Raw genomic sequence first — 21,298 nt, 5'->3', positions numbered from 1 at the left:
AGTTGATTATCTATTATTACACCTAGTAGTTTAGTGGATAAATCAGGTGAGACGATAGTACCGTTGGTAGATGTAATAGAAAAGGAGAGAGGGGCTGACTTAAGGGTTGGAGAGAATATGAGTAATTTGGGTTTTTTGGGATTAAGGAGGAGACAGATATGTTGGAACCAGTTTTCTGCTGCTGTAAAGACTTTTTTGGTGGAGGAATAAAGTTCAGCTGGAGATGCAGCAGAACAGACGAGAGTTGAATCACCTGCATACTGAATACATGTGGATGTTGGGAGAGAGGAGGACAGGTTATTTATAAATATAGAGAAGAGAAGGGGGCCTAAGATTGATCCTTGGGGGACCCCTATTAGGACTGGGAGCTGAGAAGATAGGTGGTTTTCCCAAAGGACTGCCTGTTTTCTTTCTGTCAGATATGAGTCAAACCAGCGCAAAGCTAAAGAGTCAAGAGCAAGAGATTGTAGAGTGTCTAGCAGAAGTTTATGATTCACCATATCAAAGGCTTTAGAGAGGTCAAGAAATAATGCTGAGGAGTAAAGGTTGTTATTGCGATTTTTGTTGATAGTGTCTGTGAAGGAGAGGAGAGCAGTAGAAGTACTATGAAAAGGTCTAAAACCATGTTGGGAGTCTGCAAGAAGGTTATTTAGTAGAATGTGGTTAAGAAGTTGATGGTGAATACAGCATTCCATAATTTTAGATAGTGGTGATAGCAAGGCTATAGGGCGGAAATTAGATAGTTCGTTAGTGTTACCTCCTTTGTGCAGTGGAATAATGTGTGAAACTTTCCAGAGGGAAGGAATAGTAGATTTGGTTATTGTTCTGTTGATTAAGATGGAGACCGGGTAAGCTAGTTCAGCAGCAGCTAGTTGGAGATAGTCAGCTGGAAGTTGGTCGGCAGAAGGAGTACATGGTTTGAGTTTAGAGAGTAGCTTATGTATATAGGTTGTGGAGACTGTGTCAAGTTTTAGAGTGGGGCTGTTGGTAAGAGGAGAGGTCTTTTGAAGGGAGGTGGGGGGAACCATAGTTTTTGCTAGTGAGGTGACTGTTTCAGAGAAGAAGTTGTTAAAAGTGTTGGCTATTGTAGTGGGAGGGGTCTGGGCTAGGTTAGCAGGAGTGGGTGTTTTGGTATTCCCTGGATGGAGCAGTTTATTGATACCTGTCCAGAAATTTTTGGGGTTATGATTTTGGTTTTGCTGATATTGAAGGTAGAAGTTTTTTTATCAAGTAGGGTCAGTTTTTTTGCAATATTTCTAAGTTGTCGGAAGTTTTGATGGTCTGTAGGGTTTTTAGTAGTTCTCCATTTTGTCCAGAGTTTATTTCTTAATAGCATAGTCTGCTTAGTTTCCTTAGAGAGTCATGAAGCAGCTTTGGACCTTATTCTAACTAAGCGTGAAGGGGCGTGATGCTCAAGAATTAGGAGGAATGTGTTGTTAAATAGAGTAACGGCCTCATCAAGTGGGAGGTATTTAAGAGCTGACCAGTTATATTCTTTGAGTTCGTTAAGGAAACTTGGAAGGTTAAATCTTTTCTTGTTACGTATAGTACGATAGGTAGCCTGTTTGAGATTGTTGTTTTTTTGTTTAGTGATGTAGGTGAGAAGATGGTCGCTGATATTGTCAGGGAGTATTCCAGTTTTATATGAGGTGGGATTACTGTTGACCAATATCCAGTCCAAGATGGTCTGTTTATTGGTAGATTTGTGAATCCTAGTAGGGGTGTTTATGGTTTGTTGAAAGTTAAAGAGGTTGAGGTGCGTAGTGTGTTTGGGGGATATGCAGGAGTTCCAATCAATATTGAAGTCTCCTAAAATTATGGTTTCTTGTGGAAAGGTAGAGGAGAGCCAGCTAAGGATGTTTTCAAGTGAATCTAGGTTGTTGCCTGGAGGGATGTAGGAACATATATAGATGGCTTTGCTTTTATTTACTTGGAGTTTGCTGCAGAGTATTTCAGCATTAGCGGGGGAGGGAGGTAGTGAGTCAATTGAGGTCACCTGCAGGTCAGATTTATAGAGTAAAGCAACTCCCCCACCCTTTTTGTTTAGACGATCTAGTCTTAAAATGCTGCAGCCAGGAGGAGTAATTAAGTTGTCTTTGGTACCTGGTTTAAGCCAAGTTTCTGTGAGACAGAGGATATCAAATGAGTACAGGTCTATTAAAGCATGGAGTTGCGTTATTTTATTGTTCACGCTACGAATATTTAGATGCACTATTGAAAGGGAGTTTGGAGAAAAAGGTGAATTTAGGTTGTTAGTTGTAGGGTCTGGGATGGTATGGAGTAGGGAGTTATCTGGGCCCGGGTTAGGGTGAATGTCCCCATGTAACAGTAAGAGTGTTTGTGGTATTGGGAATATGGTTGAGTTTTTGGAGGGTATTAGGTAGAGCTTTCTGGTGGTGTGATACCTATTATGGGCTACTCTGTGATAGTGAGGTGGAAGGTAAGGGCAGGAAGACAGGAGGTTAATATGGATTTGTTCAGCTATAGGACGGATAGAGCTAGTATGTTTAGATAAATTGGATGCTCTGCTAAGGGTAAGGTGCTCGTAGGAAGTGAGGGTATGCCATAAAGGAAGGAAAATCAGCAGTAGCAGTAAGTGAGGTAATTTAAATATGAAGGTCATAGTGGGTGTGATAGGTTTAGAAAAGTTGGTAATGAGTAGTAGTGTAGAATAGTGTAGTGTAGTAGAATATAATATTACTAAAGAATAGCATAGGTACATTAGTGCAATTTTTTAGGATTTTTTTTCATAATTTATACAGTGGCATGAGGTAGGCCCTTATCAGTCTTCATAATCAGATTAGGTTATTACTGCATAGGTGGAGCAGGGAAGAGTTATGGTAATGTGGGATTCTAATCTGTACAAGCAACCATGCTGTTGGCTAGTTAATAATCCATTATTCTACATCAGATAAATGTGGATCCTGTCTTTTTTTTTAACAACAAATGAATGATTTTTTAACACAGTACCTCTAGCATAGTGTTCTTTCTCAAAATTCAGTGAATCAACTGATAAAAATAAAGAAAGACTGGGTTATTTGTTACCCAACATTCTCCAAATATAGGCAACCCCCTAGTAGACCCATTATATTGGGTCAACAGTATCTGAGAGGATCCATTCCAACCTTTCTTGAAATGTGTCTAATATTATTACCATCTTTGGTTTAGACATACATCTAAGGTTCATTTCTTGAAACTGATGACAGCTTTACATGTAGAGAGAGAGACAAATACTCGACTATGTAATGTGTTTCCTCTAAACCAAAATTCCACAGTTATCTTTTATCAGATCTGTGTACTGTTTTTACAACTATCTAATTTGACTTCTCTGAAATTTTGAACATTCCTGTTCAGCCTATTAGATTTAGTTTTAGAAAATAATGTTTTTTACTTTCATGTACATCAGTACAATCATGCAAGTGATGTTACAAATGGGGAGTAGCTTTTAGACTCATAAGCAGACCTATTTCTGAATTTCTTGAGCTAAAATGTATTTAAAACTCTGTGGTAGATTCCTTTCTGACTTATACTGAAATGTCAAGAAGATACATCAACAGCTGTTGACATCTAAGGAAATTAACCGATTTGTAGCTGAAAGAATGTGAAATATTTGAACAGTAATCTTTATGAAATTTATTTTATTTTTGATCATAATTTATTTATTTACTGTGCATTTCTTTGCTGTTGGGGTATGGTATGTACCTGTCCAAATATCTGCACCAACTGGAAAGGCCACTGAAATACCTCACAAAGAGAATTCATGGCCTCCAACACCAATCCTATGCGGAGAGGCTCAAATCACTATCACTCTATTCAGTATCATACAGATTGCTCAGGGGTGATCCGTGTCTCTCCTACAAGGCAATCTCTAATCCTGCCCTACCAGAGATGCTCCATATCTGTAGGTCAAACTCCTCATGCATTACCTGCTCGAATGGCCTCAATTCAACAAAACCTACTAGAGAGACAGGTTTGTCTCCCAGAGGCTGCCACGTCTCTGGAATAGACTTCCCATACATGTCAAACAATGCACCTGACTGACCCTCTTCAAGTGGAACCTTGATGAGTGGATGGGAAACCACAAATTTGTCCCAGGGGTTCCACCTGTGTCCCTCACTGACAGAGGCAACAGGTGTTAACTGCCGTTTCTTTTTTGGGGATAAACTCTTGGCTAGGCTAGTAAGAACCCAGGGCCATTAGCCTAGTATCCTCCTATGATCCTTTGATTTAAACATTTAACAGTGATGTTTATAGAACATTTGTTACTAGAAATATGTATCTGCTTTCTACTAGTTGTCATCCTACCCATATTATAAAAGAATTCCCCTGGGATTCAGTAAACTCTGTGTAGGTTTTGTGCAGAGCCTACATGGAGTCTATGTGTTTGAGTGATGGTGCATGGCCTGCAACAGTGCTCAATGCATATTAATGAGGTGCAGCACACCTAAGCTATGTTTTAAGACTCACAACAGTGTTGCTGACCATGAAATAACATAAGCAAACATGAATAGCAATTTTGTATAAAGTAGAATATCTACATTGTGCAAATTTGCATTAAATACCAGTGATCATCAGGGGTTTTACAAATACCCATCATTGTGTTAGTGCAACACATCTGCACAGAGGCCAACTTAATGAGAGGGCAAATATCCAGTAGTAGGAACATATTTGTCAGATGTAACATAGAAATGTGTTAGAATGTATCACTCACGACCTCTTAAAGTGACAAATGTGAACAAATCCATAATAATAGGGGGATAAAGGGCCAGAAATAGGGACACATTTTTAATATTGCATTGGCAAACTTAGGAAGTTGATAGAATATATAGGCTGTACATTAACATGAACTTTCTGAAGAGCATGAAGTTTGAAACTCAAATGTCAGTCATCAGTTTTTGACTGGACTTTGCAATGACATACCAGTGATTTGCCAGGAAAAAAATATTATGAGAAAAAGATCAGAAATATGAGACATAAAACAGACAATCTGCACAGATCAGGACAGTTGAGAGGTAAATGTATGTAATATTGAGTCACATCAGTCCAGAGATCATCCCAGTAATCTGGCAGGAAGCCACTTATTTGTTAAGGAAACCGTCTGGACATCCTGGGAATATCTGGACAGTTAAGAAAAAGTACAAATGAACAGTGAAGGCACTGGTACCCCTGACAATAAAGATTTCCTTCCAATTGTTTCAACACAGTTTATTCAGGATTAAGCATTTTCATCCACTACACGTGGACTTCTTCAGAATCCTGAATGGTACAGTATGGACTATACAGTGAAAATGGGTTGTCTGTGACTGTCACACAAGGCACAAGGAGACATAAGAATGGGGAGGATGTCTGTTTGAGATAAGCAGTCTTACATGGATAATGCAGAGGACATCTGTCAGAAATCTGACATTCAATTGCGGTAGGGTGAATACTGGGAAACTGTATAAAATGATATACCTGAATATGTGTACTCTCAGCAGAGGTCTCCAGCAAGGTGGCCACACATAAAGGATCATGGCAAACATTACAAGAACCAACCATAATCATGGAAATAACATAATACCACCACTAATCCCATAACATATGTGATGTGCAGTGATAGCAGATGAGCCTGCACACACACACACACACACACACACACACACACACACACACACACACACACACACACACACACACACACACACACACACACACACACACACACACACACATACATTATGATACATCCACACTCTATGAGGGTAACCACACACACTGTTCTGGTACTGAAATGTCTGCAGAAGGTGTTAGAAGGGAAACTGCTATACCTGTATGTGACAATATGGTCAATACAGGCTACTTCCCTTGTGTGCATAGTGTATATCTATAGCACAATCCACACTGTCTTGAATGATATACATGCCATTCATTTTGTCAAACACCTATGTATGCACTGTGTGCATAAGCTGAATAGGGAGCACACATGCATCTGGTGTAACAACTCTGTAAGGCCAAGAACACTGCATCAATGGGCCCAGACAATATCTCAGGATGCCATCTAAACAGCCTGAAGCATGACCTATCTGGCCCTCTGGAATTGCTATTTAACTGTTGCCTCCAAACAGGCTTAATGTCTCAAGAATGGAGAACAGCAACAGTCATCCCTCTGCACAAAGTTGGCCCATCTACAGACTCTGTCAACTACAGACCAATAAGTCTCATTAGTTTTATATGTAAAGCCATAGAAAGAATTATCATGGAAATGATCAATAGTGACATAGTAAACCTCCAGACATTGGACTTAGCCCAGTTTGGTTTTGGCAAGGGCAGGACACGCCTACTCAGGCTGCTGGACTTCTTTGAGAAGGTCTCAAAAGTGATGGATGAAGGCAAAATGGTTCACACTGCTTACCTTCAGCTGGCCAAGGTATTTGACAGAATGCCCAACTTGGGCATTGTTGACAAACTCAGGAGGTTAGGTACAAACCCATATATCACCCATTAGATAGCCAACTTCCTCACAGACAGGACCCATGAAGTTAGAATTGGGGAGTCCAACTCTACAAAGACGTCAGTCACAAGTGGAGTCCCTCAGGGATCTGTCCTTGGATGACTCCTTTTTGGCACAGAAAAAACAGCTGGTGTCAGAGCCATGGTAGAAAACTAAATGACAAGAAATGTAGAATAGTATCCATCAGGAAATCATCCACCCTTTGTAGCTATCATATTGACAACACACCCCTTAGAGTTGACCCAGTAATTATGGACAAACATAAGACAGTAATGTACCCTTTGACCATCATGTGTCTACAGTAGTGCAAAAATCATTCTATGTTGTACAACTTATAAACAAAGGTATGGTATCTAGATCCAAGGAAGTCATTGTTTCACTGTATTCCTCATTCATCAGACCGATCATTTAATACAGTACCCTCTTGGCATGTACTTAACCAGGCATATCCAACAACTGAAATGTCCACAACAGTTTCTCACTAAAAGAATATAGGCCATAAGTAAAATGTCCTATGCAGACTGCCTCAAGGCCCTATCCCTGTATCCTGTCTCCTACAGGTTTTTGAGGGGAGATCTATGCCTGGCATACAGGGGATTGTCAGAGGTCTAGGACTATTCACTAAAAGCACATTTCACTGAAACACATTTCACTGTGCACAATTCACTGAAAGCTCAATTCACTGAAAACACAATTCACTGAAACACATTTCACTGAAAGTTATATATGGCCTTTTCCCCACTGTAGTGCGACACTGGAGTTAGTATATATAGTAAGGGGGGTGTAGCCCCCCCTACATAGTTTGAATATATATTATGTTTAGAAAAGATTTATTGGAATTGCAAGTATCTATGTATATAGTTCAAAATATTTAAAATAGATGGGGGGCTACACCCCCTAATGTGGGGGTGCTGCCCCCCTTACTATATATACTAACTCCAGGGTTGCACTACAGTGGGGAAAATGCCATATATAACTTTCAGTGAAATGTGTTTCAGTGAATTGTGTTTTCAGTGAATTGAGCTCTCAGTGAATTTTGCACAGTCAAATGTGTTTCAGTGAAATGTGCTTTCAGTGAATCGTCCTAGACCCATTGTCAGACCCCACTCTGATGGACCTCCTGCATATCCATAAGACAAACAGGACCAGAATTACCTGTTCTAAAGACTTAAACCTTACCTGTGATATAAATAAGACCTGCTGGAGAGACAGGCATGTATCCCATAGACTACCCAGTCTCTGGAACAGGCTCCCTATCCACGTGAAACAGAGTTCCTCTCTAACCCAATTCAAGTGCAACTTGGACAATTGGATGGGGAACAGGAAATTCATCCCTGGCTTGGCATCTCTTTAATGGACACAGGCAACCTGTAAATGGGGCATCTCCCAGGCCCCTGATTGTAAATGTTTCATCTTCCATGCCCCTTCTTAGACTTATCAGGGTATCAGAACTTGTTAGAGATTTGGGTTGCATGGCTAGGATTAAAAAGTGCCTTGTAATCATTAGCCTAGTAAACACCTATGAACCTATTGTTGTTCCACACAATCAGATAGTCATGTATATACCCCAGAAAGAATACCTAGGTATGTCCAATAAGCTGCATGACAACACAATGTGACAAAAGTGGTACACTTCAGTTGCCCATCACTGGAAGATGTGTACTGAGGTACATGGAGAAGGGTGCATTGTACACAGTTACTGGTGTGATAAACAGGGCCAGTTGGTGCTGTTCGCAAACACATTCTGTTATGGCCATCCAACTATGCTCAATAATGATACTTGTATTCTCACATAGCTAAGCTTCTAAAGACCATAGCACTGTTAGGCTAGTAGCCTCATATGAACTTATGAATCTATGCGGTTATGCAGGCCTCACAACCTTTTGTCAACCACATGGCCTGCGGATATTATCTACTATACGTTCACCTACAGTCTTGTATAAAACAGACTTGTACCACGGTGCCAGAGATAAAGTTTGGGGTGAGGGGAAAAAGTAGATAAGATTAGTACCTTCATATGTAACATACAATGCAATGCAATGATACAATTATTTAACTCTATTATCTTAACCTTAACTCTTAAAGCTACCACGCACTAACAGATAACTTATTACTTTGAAGACTAGCAGCTCTAACAGATGCACACTATACTACAGATTGCAGCAAGTACTCCTTTACATGTGCATATATTGCACAGATGCATGTTCCAGTTATCCAGATTACAGTTCACAGCATAGTACCTGTGCCCTTGGTGTAGATATTGTACTTTAAACCTTTAAGTTAGACATAATTCAAGAATTAACAGTTATTGTATAGTTGGGAAGTGTAGTATTTGAACCTGCCACTTCTGACTAAAGTCTTTATAGTGTATTTGTGGTTTGTGCTACAGACTATTGCAGCCAAACTTGCTTTTACAGTTGGAATAGGCGTATTCGATTTGATACAACAGTATAAAATACCAAACAAGCTATCTTTGTTTGTGCTGCAGACTAATGAATGCATACATACTTGGTTTTACATTTGAGTTATGCATGCTCAGAGTTATGCATGCTCAGTTTGATACAACTATAGAAAATACTAAAAAAAGCTCTCTTTAACTTTTAATGCTACAATAACACTACTCTTCTACTGCATACAAACCACATGCCTCCCTCATTGTCACCAATCTAGTGGCATGGGTCTGAAAATTGCACTTCCTCTCCATGGCAGCCGTGGAAAAAACAAAACAGAACAGAATGCCATTATGAATATCAGTCTTCCCTATATTCAGTTTTTAAGCTCACAAGTATTCTCTGTAGTTGATGCTTACATATCTGTGGGATGTCCATCCTAAATTTCTTGATCCAAGCATTGCAGCTACCCCTCTTCCTCTGATGTAGATCACTAAAGTGGTGCCTGCATTGGTCATCAGTGCAGGAAATACTGGTGGCACTGGTCACACCCTTGAGCCAAACTATCTCAAGCCTCTTATTTAGCCTGCGACTTAGAATCGTCCCCCTGCAGTCACCGGGCACTGTGGTTTTTCACTAGGAGTCCCAACAAAAATCTTGGATGCCTGGACACCCCATCTCTGAGCGCTAAATATCACACCTTCTCCATGATCACCTGCCATGTCTATCACAGATCAAGAGCAATGGAGAATGATGGTTTCCCACCAGGAGTCCAACAAAAATCTTGGACTCCTGTTCACCCCATCTCTGAGCCCTAAATGTTACACCTTCTCCATGATCAGCTGCCATGTCTATCACAGATCAAGAGCAATGGAAAATGATGGTTTCCCACCAGTCCCAGTTATTGTGTTTATTGGAGAGTGCACACTGTTTGAAATTGCTGCACACTGCACACCATTGTGCAAATACAGTGCTCTATGGTAAGTGGTGTGCAACAGTGGCAAGCAATGCAATTTCAATGTTACTTGACATACAGGCACTTGTGTAAGTGTGTTAGTAAATATGAAGGCCATGTCAGTCCAGAGAGCAGAAAAACACTAACAGGAATATAGTATACAGTATACCCACAGTCATACATTTGATAACAACTGTGATAATACATAGATATAAATAATGAAATAACTAACACAATATTAGTGTCTCAGCATTCAAACATATAATTAATATCAGCTAAGCTATGTCAAGTGTTATAAGTGACAGCGACTATAATGATAAGTGGAACAACAGTAAAATGCATGGAATATGCCGTAGTTGAGCTCAGGACCATGTGTAATGGTATTCCTGTACTTTCACCTGTAGCCACAACAAGGTTAACAAAACACTTGCCTTTTCTGCAGTGCATTGCTATAAATTGCAATGTCACAACAATAAAACAAAGGTTGCACACCCTATCCTAGAACCCAGGACCATCTGTACTCTAGCTCTACACTTATCCCTGATGCCACCATATTAGCTAAATGATATTACCCATTTTCCTACTCATTCTTAAGGTCTTACTGTTAACTGTCACACAGAGTCATTTAGTGGTTTTGTGCAATGTTCAATAGTATTAATTGAATGCATCTGGATCCTATTTTTAGCTGTCTAGGTTCTGTCTGCTCCTGAGCTCCAGTTTGCACACTGCTGTGCTTTGTGTACACCAAATAAACACAGCCAAACCTGACATTCATTTTTCTCCATTTCCCATATTTGCACTGAGCAGCGCTGCATGTAAACACAAGAAAAGAAAAAAAAAAATGAGAGAGAGAAAAGGATTCAAACCCAGTACCAGCTGCCCCCCCCAAAAAAAGAAAATATCAGATCATTAGCACATGCTGCCAAAGAGCCAGTTAAGAAGCAGGTGTGATTCACAGACTCAGTAGTAACAGTCAGACTTTAGCAATGCAGCTCGCATTTGTGCACTGCTAAGCAGTACACAATCAGGTGTATCTTGCATGTGCATACAGTTTGCTAATTATTGCACAATGGAAAACTACATATTAAGTATTACTGCTGTTTGTTGCCCATTTCTTGTGTATGACAGGACATTACATGTGGAAAAATAAAAAAAATGAAGGCCCTATCTCACAGTATGTCACATATTTACAATACAGCCATGTGTTCCCCCCCAAAGCACTGCAACTTTTGTGTCTCAGTACTTTCTCCACACATATATCAGCTACACTACAGAAAGTAATATCAAATGCTGTTTCATATACAATTCACATCAATCCGGTAACATGCAGAACTACAACTATTGATCCATAAGCCTAACAAGCCTTATCTGCAAGGCTAGGGAAGAGATCAGCATAGACCTTATCCACAGGGATATAGTTGACCTTCAGCACACTTGAGTCAACCGATGTTGTGTTTGTCAAGGACAGATCTTTCCTACTGAACCTTGTGGACTTCTTTGATATTGACCCCGAAGACCTGGATGACAGATAATGGGACATACTGCCTATGTTCAGTTATCCAAGGCCTTTGACAATATTCATGTCTCATAGTGAAAATGTCCCATCTGGAAATTAAGCCATACAGTATTTGCTGGACAGGAAACTGGCTCAAAAAGAGAACACAAACACACCCAAAGTTGGGACTGCACTTCCACCATTAGCCCACTTACCCATGGAATACCACAAAGATCTGAGCTGTGCCACCAACTGTGTGGTTTACCATGTTTGCAGATGACGTTTAATTGAACACAAATGCATATAGAGTCCCGTAATGATGGTAATATATTACAGAAGGGGTTGACAGAGACAAGTGATTGGTGCTAAACTCACAGACTGAACCTTGCAGCAAACCATACCTCTTTGTCCCCTTTGGCAATGAAGTACCCCTGTTAATTATTATATACATAGCACCCCTCAATGCTCAAACACAGTGTTGTGAGACTTGTGAACACATTTTTAAAGGAATCTACACTCTCATCACTACGTGTCCATAGTGGTGAGACACACATTCTGCAATGTGTACATCATACATATGGACTTCGCATCCAAGACCAGGGAGGACATAGCTCTTTTGTACTCCTCCCTAATCAGATCACTAATTGAGTACAAGACTCGCTTCTTTCTGTACCTCAGCAGACAACTGCAGCAATTGGAGAAAAATAGAGGTTTTTGACTGGGAGAATGCAGGTCCTCCAAATGTCACATACATGGAAATACTACAAGACCTGTCACTGTACTCACTATCCTGCAAGCTGCTGAGATGTGACCTATGCCTGACCTATAGAGAAGACTCAGACCCTGCCCTACAGGAAATGCTGGACATCTGCAAATGAAATGGGACCGAAATAACTTGGGCCAGGGTTCTCACCTAGCCTGTGACAAAAACAGAACATGCTGGGAAGACAGATATATGCAAAACAGTGTTCCTCAATGACCCTGTTCAAGTGCAACCTTCACTGCTAATTGGGTGATTATTTGTAAAGTCACCTCTGGGCTGGCACCTATGTCCCTCAGAGACAGGCCAGTTGTTACTGCTCATAAAATTGCTCTTCTAATAATGGCCATCTAAACATGCCTAATAAGGGTACTTGTGTTTTTACAAAGCTAGGATTCTATTGCCTCATGTATACTGACAAACATGTACTTATAAACATTACAAATACATTATGTGAGAGATGGAACTATGCAATGAATCTAGAATAAAGGGGCTCTCTATCAGGTAACAACAAATCAGATATCAAACAGGTTGTCGACACACACACACACACACACACACACACACACACACACACACACACACACACACACCACCTCCTCAATAGACAAAGTGCACAACAGATAACCCCGCATATGCAGAGTTACTCATTAGAAGCTTAGCAAAAGGGCAGAGACCTCACAAATGCAAACCTTCTGCACAAATTGCAGTCCCAACAGAACCAACTACACAAAAACAAATGTATCATTGTGTTAGCCATTAAACCCTTAAGGCAAAACACATTAAAACCAATGTCTTGGTCACAGGTGAATCCATAGTGAGGCACAAAAATGTCCCCCTCACTAGATTTGACAAGGAGAAAGGAGAAAGTCAGTCAGCTGCCAGGATTTGCAAAGTCATGCACACAAGTTTCTCAACAACAAGCATAGTTACACCTCTGTCATACTCCATGTTGGAGTAAATGACTTCTGATGTACCTCACTGAATTATATTAAGAGAGATATGACAACGCTCTTAGATTATGTGCCCTAGAAAGATATGCCTGTGGCCCTAAGCAGCATTTTACCTTCACCCAGGATGAGGCCTCAATAGAAACAAAATAATTAATTGACTTCAACAACTGGCTTAGCTACTGGTGTTAATCCAGGGGATACAGTATTTGTCACCCTGGGGTGGTATGGTCGACAGACCACTCTGCTTTTCCAGGGATAATCTTCATCTGTCACCTCTTGCCTTTTGGTTACTGGCAAAGGTACTTGCCTTCCCCAGTGTCTTCTTTAGGCAATGTAATCAAAACAAAATTACTAACATAAAAATATCCTCAAAAGACAAACTCAAGGTTATGCTGCTTAATGCTAGGAATGTAAATCAGAAACTACACTGAATGGAGGCACTACTAATTTGGGAAGATGTTGATGTTTCTGCAGTTACAGAGACATGGTTTAGGGCTGCAGAGATTACTCCAGCCATGAAAGGTTATAATGCCTTCCACATGTTCAGGTCTCAAAATGAATGTGAAAGAAACAAAGGAGGAGGTGTATCTGTCTTCATGATAGAGTAATACACCTCAAGACTGATTAAGCAGTATGAATCCCTAGAGTTACTACGACTCCCTAGAGTTACTTCAAGTCCAGCTAACTGTAGGATAGACCCCCCTGCACATCACTATTATTTACAGGTCCACCAACATGAACCACAAAAACCACATACCACCTTCTTGGACCTACTTGAGTCACTCATAATACAGCAAACACTCTAAACTTGGGTGATTTTAACTATCCTTCCACTGACTGGGATACATGTATGAGCTAACACACACACTCACCCTAAGGTCCCTGCACTTTGTAAACATAAATGCCCTGGAATAGTTAGTCTGCACCCACACAAGAGGATGGAATGCCCTTGACCTAGTACTCACAAACATGGAAGATCACTGCACCACCCCATATGCAAGACCCTCCCTGGTAAGATCTAACAATAAATCAGTCATGTTCAATGTAATAATCATAACTCAACTCCCACCTCTCAGGATCCAAAAGTTTGAAAAGTTTGTCCAAAGCAAACTATAGCCTTGTAAGTGATGGCATACATAGTTGCAAACCTCCTGCCACCACTGACAGTAATGATTCCTTTACAGAGGTGTGAAGAAATTAGACACTTATTTGTGCTAGCATGTCAGGTTGAATTTTTGTACATAATTTCAGATTAACCTGTGTATTGTATGCAAGCATGACAAGTGATGATAAAGTAAGTAGGTTCTTACATGTTTATCTATGCTCTGTTTGCACAGAATATTTTAAAGACTTGAACAGTGTCCTTTTACATTTCTAATTGCGCATGTGTGCAAAGAAAGGTTCTAAAGGTAAACTGTCACAGATTCAGCTGATCTGCAGATAATGCCATCAGAATGTTGGCAGTTGCTAAATATTACTGTCAGAAGCTGAAAGTCAGGAAGGAATGTTTAGAAAACAGCTGTTGATTGATTTTCAGAATAGTTGTGACAGTTAAGCTAGTCTATAAAAGAGCCTGCTGAAGACAGTTAGTAGTCAGTTGTCAGTTACAGTTGTTAGCTGTTCACAGATGTACTGTGCAGTGGACACCCAAAAGGACTCACCAAGAACTGTAAGCCTGCCTTTGCTCTGTTGTGGTAATTTAGTTTAGATCAGGGACAGTGTTCTTCAGTCAGATAGGAAAATTATAACTAATCATTTAGATCAGTTAGAGTTTTTCTAAATGTAGGATTTCTATCCTTCAGTATTAATTTCATTTTCCTGGTGACTGAGCTCGGTTTGTTTATTGGAATTACTCATATTTTTTAATCATTTTAGTCAATATTAAGTATTTTTATTAAATTTACATTGTGGCTGGTCAATCAGTGTTTGTCTTTAGTGATGTGAGGGTACTTATACTTGCCTTGATAACTTCCTGGGCCACTCCCGAAGCCTGGCTGCTTAGGTCATTTGCCATCATTTGTTTTAATATGTAATTTTCATAATTGTACACCCTTTAAAAGGGTATGAAGACACTTGTGGCAGCATTATATTATTTTCGGGAAAAGACACAGCTGGAAATTTGTGTCAGGCTTGTTTGGATGTTTGAATGTTTGAGCTTTAATTTATTTAAGTATGAGTTTATCTGAGGTCTTATACTGGGACACATTGCTCTGAAGTTTGTAATAAGGAGTTATATTAGGGGTGGGCAGAAGTATACAGTCCAGTCTCAGGCTAGAGTGTTCCTGATGTGCCCTTAGGGGGAAATTGTGAAATATTACTCCTGTTTAAGTGACAGTCTTACATTGGAGTCAGTAGTGAGGATTAAAGTTCCTTAATTACTGGCCCAGGATAGCAAGGGACATCACACAATTTGGTTGCAGTTCAGTGGTATATTATCTGGATATCACATTAATTGGTGCCAGTGGTGTGGGATTTTTAAATGGACTCCAGTAGCCTGTGGGTAGTTGTCATTAGGGTATGCACTCTCAACAGCCACAACGTAAATATACAGAATCTCAGTTCACCACAGTTTTATTTGTAGTTAGTCAGGTATAGCAAGAAAATATATCAGCAGAAGATTATAGTAAGCTGTCAAAGAACCAGTTGACAGGGGAGTGAAGCCAGAGGACTGGTGTATGCCAACCTGGCTAATGAAGCAATGATTTCAGCCTTGGTTGCAGTTTCAGCTCAGTCCAGCCATTCGGAGGATATCCAGTTTGGTATTGGGGATGTGTAGCCTGCCACAACAGGACATTTCACCTTTTCTTTGGAGGGCCTGAGAACCCATCTAGTGTTAAGGAGACTGGAACTGGAGGCTAGGGAGAAACAGCACCAACATGAACTGGAAGCCAAACAATGGGAGGTTGAGGAGAGAATATGATGTTTTGAACTAGAACCAGCAGAGGGATTGAGACATTTATAAACTGAGGAAAGTGAGAAACAGCACCAGCATAAAGTTGGGCTTCTTACCCTTTGAGATGGGCATAGATGTAATGGGGAAGGGAATAACTGGACCCTAAAAGCTGTAAAGGTCAGCAAGCTTTTTCCTCAGTACATGGATGGGGATGACTATGATAGTTTTATTCATATATTTGACAGTGTATGTAGACAGTATGATGCTGACCATGAGCTCTGGGTTTGGTGCCTGACTCCCTTACTCCATGGTAAAGCTGTTCAGGCCATATCAGAATTGTCTGATGCAGATTGTTTGAGTTGTGTCAAAGTTCAAAACTGTCTTCGAGATTGTTTTAAACTAACAGCTGAAGCTTATAGGAAAAAGTTTCATGAACATAGATGCAAGGCAGATGAAAGTGTGCATGATTATATTACCAATTTAAGTAATTACTTTCACAGATGGGTGAGTGGGTGTCAGGTCACCACTTTTGAGGGACTGGCAGATCTTTTGGTGAGGGAACAAGCCCTCAGTACTTTGCCTGATGACATGGCAATCTGGTTAGCAGGCGGAGAGTGTAACTCTGCAGAGGAGTTTGGGAGAAAAGGGGATCTCTACTTAGCAAGCAGAGCACCAATGCATAAGAAATGGATACCCAATGGTTACATGGACATAGGGGAATCAATTTGGGGCAATCTAAACTACTCCAACAGATTACAACAGTAACAGGGGAACTATTAGTCCAAGTACACAGTTAATGATTAGATTTTTCAAGTGTATCCAGAGGGGCCGCATAGCTGTCAACTGTCCATCAAGGAAAGGTGAAGGGAGCCAGCAAGTGGGGATGATAAACTGCCAGTGGTAAGTTATTTGTAAACACGGATGCCAAGTTATCACCAAAATTTATATCCTATCTTAGTAGATGGTAAACAGGTTACTGTTAAGAGAGACACAGCTTCTGATATATCCATTGTGAGGCCTGCAGTGGTTACAGAAGAGCAGTACTTGCTTAGACAGTCCACTGCAGTCAAAGCTTTTGGGGGAACCCCATTCCAAACAACATTGGATGGGGCTCATCTTGACTGGGAGGGTGGAAGAGGAAGCAAGAAGGTAGGTGTATTTGAGGATATTCCTGCAGATGTCCTGATAGGGAATGACTTTGATGATGCAGTTCCTTGTGTGCATGCAGTGATACTCAGTCAACCTTTGAGACAGGCATGTATGTCTGATAGCCCAGACCCAGACAGATCTCATACTTGTAGCTGGGACTGGTGTGGTGGCTATTTCAGAAAAGGAGCTATCATGTAGCAGTACATCTGAAAGTGAGCCACAGCTGCTGGTGGATACTGATGTTCCCTTGAACACAGTGACTGCAAGGATGGAAGTGATGGATAGTAACCAGATTGACAGCAAGGCACAACTGTGGGAAGTTATAAGGCTTCCTGTGGAAGAGGAGCTTGTGTTTGAGAATATTCCTGCATATGTACTGATAGCAAATGACTTTGATGATGCAGTGCGTTGTGGGCATGCAGTGACACATAGTCAGGCTGGGAGATGGTCTTATAATTCCGGTAGCCTCGGAGAAACCCAGAAAGATCTCATACCTGAAGCTGGGACTGGTGTGGTGGCTGTTTCAGAGAAGGAAGTATCATGCAGCAGTTAATTTGAAAGTGAGCCACAGCTGCTGGGAGGTACTGATGTTCCCTTGGACTTGGTGACTGCAAGGATGGAGGTGAGTGATAGTATTCAGAGTTACAGTGAGGTACAGCTGTCAGAAGTTACTAAGCTTCCTGTGGAAGAGAAACTTGGTAGGGTCACAAATGTCCAGTTGAGACAGGCTCAGCTTACAGACTATACATTACAAAGCTTTAGGGTGATGGCTAAGGAAGCACCTGAGGCTCAAGAAAGGGGGAGTCTGTAAATGGGAACAAAGGTTTGTGGTATAAAGGGTGGACTCCTGGAGGTGGGCTAGAAGGTGAAGTAATACAAAAGTTGGTAGAGCCTATAGCCTACCATCTGCCATTTCCAACTATAGTCCCTAATATTCCTTGTGCAAGTGATATTAAGGCAGAGAAGGAAGGTTTGTTGTATAGAAAGTGGACTCTTAAGGGATGGCTAGAATGTGAGGTAGTGCAGCAGTTGGTAGAGCCTATAGCCTACTGTCTGCCACTTCTAGCCATAGTACCTAATGTTCCTTGTGCAGGTGATATTGAGGCAGAGAAGGAAGGTTTACTGTATAGATAGTGGACTCCTAAGGGAGGGCTGTATGGTGAGGTAGTATGGCAGTTGGTAGATCCTAGATCCTATTGTCTGCCAATTCTAAATATTGTGCCTAATATTACTTTTGCAGGTGATATGGATGTAGAAAATGTGGCAAATGCTTAGCTGGAAATTTTCAGCAGAGTAGATCTTCCAAGAGAAATACTGACTGATCAAGGTGCCAACTTCATGTCAGACCTGCTGAATTGTTTGTAGAGGTGTTGTGGGGTGAAACATCTCAAAATCATCCCCTACAATCCCCAGACTAATGGTCTTGTGGAGAGGTTAAACTCTACATTAAAGACTATGCTCTAAGCATTTCTAGACCAGTTTAAAAGGAAAAGCTAACCATTAAACCCAGTATATTTCAGGTGGGTATGGCAGAGGTCACTTACTTGGGACAGAGTGGGGAGTGGAAAGATTAGGCCAGAAACTGTCAAAGTGGAAGCTGTTCAAGTGTGGCCAGTTGTTGTTACTAAAAAGCAAGTGAGAGCATTTCTAGGGACAGTGGGATACTGTGGAAAATTTGAACTCAGTTGTGGTGTAATGGCTGCACCTCTCTCTGATTTAACTAGAAAAATAACCTGGATAAGGTAGTGGGGACCACAGATTGCAAACAGGCATTCTAAAAACTTAAGGAGATTTTGGGAGGACCCCCTGTGTTAGCCAGCACAGATTATAGTAAAGATTTTTTTTATGTAACTAGATGTACACTCAGCAAAGTCTCTTCAGAGGATGAAAAATGCTGCAGTGGGGTTAATTATGCCAATGTGAATGGATTGCTCAGGAGAGGAGTGGTTTGATATTCCCAGACAGACCCATTTTTCTCAAGCATCGTTTTTCAAGGGTCACTTGAAAACCATGCTTGAGTCATATAGGGGGAGAAATGTGAAGAAATTAGACACTATTTGTGCTAGCATGTCTGGTTGAATTTTTGTACATCATTTCAAATTAACCTGTGTATTGTATGCCAGCATGACTGGCTATAATATAGTAAATAGCTTCTTACTGGTTGATTTACGATCTGTTTGTAAAGAATGTTTTAAAGACTTGAACAGTGTCCTTTTATATTTCTAAATGTGCATGTTTGTAAAGAAAGATTCTAAAGGCTAACTGTGTCAGATTCAGTTGATCTGCAGATGATGTCATTGGAATGTTGACAGTAGCTCTGTATTACTATAAGAACCTGAAAGACAGGAAGAAACGTTTGGAAAACAGCTGTTGGCTGATTTTCAAATTATGAAAAGAAAATTAGAACTAGAATAGTTGAGACAGTTAGGCTAGTCTATTAAAAGAGCCTGCTAAGGATAGTTAGTAGTCAGCTATCAGTTACACTTGTCAGTTGTTCACAGATGTAATGTGCTGTGTATACGCAAAAGGACTCACCAAGAACTGTAAGCCTGTCTTTGCTCTGTTGTGGTAATTTATTTTATTTCAGGGACAGTGTTCTATAGTCAAATAGGTAAACTATATCTGAACATTTAGATCAGTTAGAGTTTTTCTAAATGTTGGATTTCTAGTATTGATTTCATTTTCCTGGTCATTGAGCTTTGTTTATTTGTTGGACATTAATGTTTTATATTTTTAATCATTTTGCTCAATATTAAGTATTTTTATTAACTTACATTGTGGCTGGTCAATCAGTATTTTGTTTAGTGATTTGAGAGTGTTTATACTTATCTTAACTTTCAGGGCCACTCAGAAAGCCTGGCTGCTTAAGGTGTTTGCTATCATTTGTTTCAAAATGTAATTTTCATAATTGGACAACCCTTTAAAAGGCATGAAGACAGTGTGATAGGTGGCAGCATTACCATATTATTTTGGGGAAGGGACACAGCTGGAAACCTGTGTCAGACTTTCCCAGAAATGTTTGGATGTTTGAAATTTATTTTATTTAATAGTGAGTGTATCAGAGGTCTTAAGCTGGAGCACATTCATCGGAATTATGTAATAAGAAGTTATATTATGGGTGGACAGAAGAATACAGTCCAGTCTTAGGCTACAGAGCATGCTCCAGTTGTGCTATTAGGGTAAAATTGTGAAATATTACTCCTGTTTAAGTGGCAGTCTTATACTGGAGTCAGTAGTGAGGATTGAAGCTCCTTAGTTATTGACCCAGGATAGTAAGGCCATGACATTATTTGGTGGCAGTTCAGTGGGATCTTATCTGGACATCACAGAAGCTATACACAAATGCCCTGTATGAACAGCTTTACAAGAGCATGGACTTAGCTGTACCAGACTGGATCAAAACTTGCTCTTGAGAAAAACAAGCTGCCCTGGTGGAAAGCTAGCATAAATAGATTATGCAACATGAGAACGAAACTGATGTCCATGAATTAGAGGGAACAATTTTAGCTAAGATCACCCACCATAGCTTGAAAAAGCAAACGATGCATCTTCTAAAGTCATCTAAAGCCAATTACAGAACTAAATTAGCATTCATAGCTAAGGACGATCACAAGGTATTCATTAGCTATGTCTGTAATGTAAAAAGGAAGGCCCAGCTTTGCACCTAATTCATACTGGATGGTACCAGTCATATTGAACCTGAAGACGTCACCAACTTGTTAGCAGACAGGTTTGTTAAAATTTAACATCACTGTCTCCAGCAATCATACCCCAAAGTATACCTGTCACCAGTTCTCTACCTGTTATCTCCAAAGAATATGTCATAATTGCACTCACCAAGGCCAAAAATACAGGCTCTGTGGGAATGGATAACATCACAGGATGCTTACTAAACGGCATAAAGCAAGAGTTAGTGGAACCACTGGGTACTCTCTTCACAATCTAAGTATTGGCTTTGTCCCAAGAGATTGGAAAACAGCAACCATACTCCTCTTGCACAGCGGGGGTCCCTCAACTGACAATTGAAACTATAGACCCATAAGCCTGGACAGTCTTGTTTGAAAGGCCATGGAGAGAATCATCTTGGGCCTTATCAACAAGGACATTGGTGACCTTCAATCTTTTGACCTGGCCAGTTTGGCTTTGTTAATGGGAGATCATGCCTGTTAAACCTAGTGGAATTCTTCAAGAGTATCACCAAAGCCCTGGATGA

This window comes from Protopterus annectens, chromosome 3.part0 (assembly GCF_019279795.1).
Source record: "Protopterus annectens isolate FY-2018-M chromosome 3.part0, PAN1.0, whole genome shotgun sequence".
NCBI lineage: Eukaryota > Metazoa > Chordata > Ceratodontiformes > Protopteridae > Protopterus > Protopterus annectens.
Note: the sequence above shows the minus strand (reverse complement) of the source record.